The 5,652-nt window shown below is 40.3% G+C and overlaps 1 pseudogene; it reads right to left on the reverse strand.

Moving 5' to 3' along the window:
• Nucleotides 1-903: 903 nt before the first annotated feature.
• On the reverse strand, nt 904-2,816 carry LOC120290594 (annotated as a pseudogene).
• Between the last annotated feature and the right edge of the window lie 2,836 nt (nt 2,817-5,652).

Here is a 5,652-nt window from a genome sequence, read left to right on the forward strand (position 1 = left end):
TTATTATGATCTTTCTGTTGCTCTTCTTATAAAGGACCAATACCCGGTTTGATGCATTGATTTACATCAACTAAACTTTGCTGATAAAGTGAAGACCATGCAACAGCGTCTTTGAGGTACTTTTTGAAAACTTCACACAGTCATTAATACTTCTCCGTTACTTTGCTTCAACAAATTCTGTTCATGAGTTATAGCAAAGAAATTGTGGACCAAGGACCAACTTCAGGTTTGGTAAAATACAAAAAGTTCATATTACTTCAGCTCATGAACCACCTCTTTAGCTCTAGCAAGAGATTATACGTATCTCGATGTGAAATATCATTTCACTTGTGATAGCCTAAAAACATGTTAATGACACTTTGCTTCATGTGTTTAATGTCTTGATTCCAGTACCAAATAATCCTATTCGGAAGGAATGATGAGGATAGAAGAAGCAACGACAAGGGATCTTATTCGAGTTCGAGCAGCAAGAGTAGCATGTCAAGAAATGGAAGTATTATGTTGATGGACAGAAGCAAAGTCGGTTCTTGCATGATGGAAGCATTTAATATTCACACGAAAAGAGTGCAAGTTGTTCTAATGGAATACTAGTGTAAGGTATGGTTTTTTAGAAGTCAAAAGAAAAAAAAAAAAAAAAAAAAGAGACCACCGTGCGAAATAAAAGGAAGAGAGAGAAGAGCGAGAGCAGTACGAGAAAAGGTTAAAAAAAAAAAAGAGGAGAAAGAAGAAAAAAGGGGAAGACGAAGAACAGGAAAGTGGAAAGAGAAGAGGGCTTTCACAAACCCCTTACCAAGCTGATTCAACTTACATAAGTTTGAATTAACCAAATTACTAGCGTACACATGCTACTTCAATTCTATTGCAAAATCTATGTGAGGAAAAACAAATTCAGAATTTTGACCATCATCTTCCTTCGACAATAGAATTCGTCATGGTGTTGACAGAGAAAATACTTTCCCTTTGTGCCTCGTCATTGTGACTTGGATTTCCCCTTTGGAAGGTGAATGTAGGAGGTCTCGGCTGAGGAAGATCTGACTCACTGCTCAGCATCCGAACTACAAATAGCATGTTGGGTCGGTCCGTCATTTGGTCCTGCACACAGAGAAGCTCCACCTGAATGCATCTCATTGCTTCTGATGGCGGACAAGTATTAACTATAGCTTCATCCCTTAGGTCTGGTCCTCTATCTTCGCTCCACAATTGCCATGCCTGTAAGAATAAGAGAACATAGGGAGAAGAAATAGCCGAAGGATTATAGAAGATCACTCGAGACTGTACTCCTCACACTTACCTAGGAAAGAAGATTGAAATGCTGGGCACGGTAGTATAAGCTCGTGTTCTTTTTGCCAGCAACGATCTCAAGTAGCAACACCCCAAAACTATAGACATCGGATTTCTCAGAAAATATCCCTCCCATGGCGTACTCAAGAGACATATATCCTCTACAATTAATTATCATGTTAATCAATCAAGTTATAGAGTTTCCTAATTTAATTTATAATTTCAGCAAGAAGGCTTGAATACTAACAGTGTTCCTACAACTTTGATAGTATTTAGCAAAACTTGAGTGCCTTTGAAGATCCGCGCCAGCCCAAAGTCCGAAATTCTTGGGTTCATTTTCTCATCCAAGAGAATATTGCTTGCCTTCAAATCTCGATGGATAACTTGAAGGTAAGAATCGTGATGCAGATATAGAAGCCCACTCGCAATCCCTTGAATGATGCGGAAACGTGTATCCCATTTGAGTTCTGCTTTCCTTTCTGAATTTAAGCAAGGAAGAAAGAGAAAGAATTCGTGACCTTAAATACTACTAAGATATATATATTTTTCCATCAGCACAAGTGTGATTTGAAAAGAGTGAGACCAACCAAACAGAAAGGAATCTAAGCTTTTGTTTGACAAGTATTCGTATACTAAAATCTTTTATTCTCCTTCGACGCAGCAGCCCATGAGTCTGACCAGATTTCGATGCTGAAGTTTCGATATTAGAACGATCTCATTATTAAACTCATCCATGCCTTGGCTTGAGCTACTGGAAAGTCTTTTGACAGCTATCTCCTTTCCATCATTCAGCATTCCCTGTTTCCGAACTCAAAGACATGTCAGACCTTGGATAATGTCATAAAATTCCCTAAACGAACATCTTAGAGAAGGCTTTTACCTTAAAAACGGGTCCAAAGCCTCCTTGGCCAAGTTTATTTGTTGCATCAAAGTTTTTAGTTGCAAGAAGTAAGCTACTAAAACTGAACAGTATAAATTCAGATGCGTCCTTTTGCTTCAGCTGATCTTTCCATGCATTTCCAAGAGACATTTCTCATGTTTTATCAGTTATATCTGGCCAGTCAGGTACCTTAGGAATTTTGCAAAGTTTTTAAATTACATTTAATGTGAAATTAAGCATTGGACATGAGCTGCTCGTACCTCTTTTGCTAGCTCTCCACTTCCAGAGACGGAAAATAGCAGTTCCAACAAACATGATGCCCAGGATGGTACTTATGCTGATGATAAGTTTTGCTTCTGTCGACATGCCTGACATGAGAAAAGAATTGTAAGATGCGTGAGAAAGTTCAAACGAAACTCGTAGTGAAACTTCTTATACCTGTATTGTCATGTGCGACCCGAATATATACATCTTGCCCAGCTGTTGAAAACTCCTGAAAATCGATGAGATCTTTAGCCCAGACCAAACACCCTATTGGGCGGACATAAGAATAAGCCAAGCAAGAACAATTATTCATGCACCAGCTTTGGCATCCTCCTACATCTCTGATGTCTGATAAATATTCCGCAGAATCAGGCACTTTCATCTGGTTCATGTGTACAAAGACATCTTTCTTCACCTGCGTTGAAGGCAACCTGCTTGTGTTCTTCTGGCAATTCAATTATGTTTCTCTCATGCACCCCCCGGTCCAGATCCCTCTGTTCCATTCTTCTTTTGATCGTGGCGTAAACCCTTTCACACAATGGCAGATAGGAGAGTTTATTGAGTTGCAGACGCCAAAAGGACCGCAAGTTCCATAAACTTCGCAACTGTCTCGGTGCTGCACAATTTTTCAACCAACTATTGGATCCGTAATCCCATGTCATTAGTGCTAGAATTCCTCCGGGTGAAATGAAGGCATAAGCAAGAAAAGAGTTGTTATCAGTATCGGCAGAGAAATAAGTGGTTCCCTGCTTGGGATCTTGCTGGAGAGTGAACGAGCTATAGTATGAGGATTGCATTTCTGGTACGCCGCTTAATGTCGATTTATCCCACGGTCCACTTCTCCAATAAGGGGTCGAGCCATTCCAAGAGAAAAGTTGTGGCGGAGTCTCCAACGTAATCCCAGTGGTGAAATTTCCCGATGATGGATCGTTGTTGTTTTTCCAGGAAACTAAAACCCGTCTCTCTCCGGTTCTCGTGTTTAGTCCTATCTTCATGTGTGGTAATATTGTATCAGTTGGATCATCAAAGCTTGCCCATACTTCAATAGAATTCCTGTCATGAAGAACAAATTTTCCACCGTCTGAAAGCATTGCTGCAGTATAATTTGACTGGACAGAAACATTGGTGGACCAAACTATGTTCTGTTGTCCATCCACGAGCTTCAAATTCCCATCACTGCCTATCGTTAATTTCGCAGACCGATCTGCGGACGTGAGTGGCGAATCCCTATTGGCCACCCACACGGTTTTAGAAGGCGTCAAGTTCTTGTACCATATGCACTCGGCCTGAAGAACCCGAGCTCAAAGATTTGGCCTAAGGAGACGAGAGTTTGGTTCTGAAAGAGCGGCTTCGATGTAGTAATATTGTAAACCATGCCGCTCGCTATGTGTCTCGCTGGAAGTAGGAAGAAGAAGACCAAGCAAGAGCACCAAGCATTCATGAGTCGCATAATAAGAATGACTGAATGAGCCCCACGAGCTCGGCGGCTTCGGTTTACTCTGCACTTTCTGCGGATCAAGAATAGATGATCAAGATTTTCTGCCGAGCTCAACCTCGTGGCTCAAGGGTGGCTCGACTCCATGTTGGCAGGGGGCAGGGTCCGCCTCTGTGGCGCCCAGCTAACATAATAAGAAAAAGAAAAGTCGAAAAGTCAAAGCCAAAAACTCAAAATGAAGAAAAGAAAGAGGGGTGAGAAGAAGAGAGAGAACGACGAGGAGCACGCCAAGAAGAAGAAACCGGGGGGTGTGGTGTGGTTTGTATTGTTCACGAGATTTTGAGGGCTACAAATTAACCGGTTTCATTCATATTGAATATTGAACCTTCTCTGAATTGTCTCTCATTTTCTTCCAATTGCGGTTAGGATTTCTTGTTGCACTTGTGTTAATCTTGGTGAATTATAGATGTTGAACCTTTAGTATTTGACTAGAGAAGAAATTTTGTACGTTCTACAATGCTAGGTGATTAATGGAAGTTTTTGGGCAATCTGTGAAATCTTGGTGTTGTTGCCTTTATCCTTTTCTAAGGTTGTATTATTGAAATATTGCTGGTTATTGTTAGGTTTAAAATTGATTTTTAGACAATTTTGTTTTGGGGAATATATTGATCTTGCATTGGGTTAGTTCTTGATGAATTATTGCCCAGGTCTCCCCGACACTTCATAACTTGTTTTCATCTGAGCATATCTTCATTAACTATCAAACGTTGAGATTGTTCCTCGCCAATGTTGAAATTTGACTCAAACTCTCGGTTTACACCTACATCATCCTCCTCCACAAAATTTGAATTTGCTTATCCGTTAACCCCTACAACGAACGAGATGGAAGTGTTGTTTAATCAACTATTTAAGGCCGTGCATCCATGTTGAAAGTTAGAACAATTTCAAGTGACCGTAACTGTAAGTCAACACAAAGTCATTCCATGTTATGTGCAATGAGTACATCTAAGCCATGTAAATTGCCAAGTTACTTCCGATTGTAGAACCTTAATAAATTATTGTAATCATTTAAAGCCAAAAAGTCAAAAAGAAGAAAAGAAAGAGGGGGTTGCTTGCTCAGGAAGAAGAAGAAAAGAGAGAACAATGAGAAGACCACGCCAAGAAGGGGGGGATTTTGCATTTGCAATCCCAATTTGTAGACCAAACATTGTTGAAATAGGCTCAAATTTCAGCGTATTATTCACGAGACTGAGGGCTACGAGTTGATCCTTTTCATTCATGGAGAACCTTGGGCTGCTTGCTTAGGAAGAAGAAAAGAGAGAAAAACAATGAGAAGACCACGCCAAGAAGGGGGAATTTTGCATTAGCAATCCCAATTTGTAGACCAAACATTGTTGAAATGGGCTCAAATTTCAGCGTATTATTCATGAGACTGAGGGCTATGAGTTGATCTTTTTCACTCATGCAGAACCTTCTCTGAATCATCCATCTCTCTCTCTCTCTCTCTCTCTCTCTCTCTCTCTCTCTCTCTCTTCTTCCAATTGCGGTTAGGGTTTCTTGCTGCACTTATGTTAATCCTGATGAATTGTTGATGTTGAGCCTTTAATATATGATTAGAGAAGAAACTTTGTACTTCCTACTATGCTATGTCCTACTATGCTATGTCCTACTCTGTGGACGGTTCGTGAAATCTTGAGGGCTACGAGTTGACTAGTTCATTCATAGAGAACCTTCTCCGAATTGTCTCTCTTTTTTTCCCAAATTGTGATTAGGGTTTCTTGTTGCACTTGTG

Source organism: Eucalyptus grandis, chromosome 2, assembly GCF_016545825.1.
Source record: "Eucalyptus grandis isolate ANBG69807.140 chromosome 2, ASM1654582v1, whole genome shotgun sequence".
Taxonomy (NCBI): Eukaryota; Viridiplantae; Streptophyta; class Magnoliopsida; order Myrtales; family Myrtaceae; genus Eucalyptus; species Eucalyptus grandis.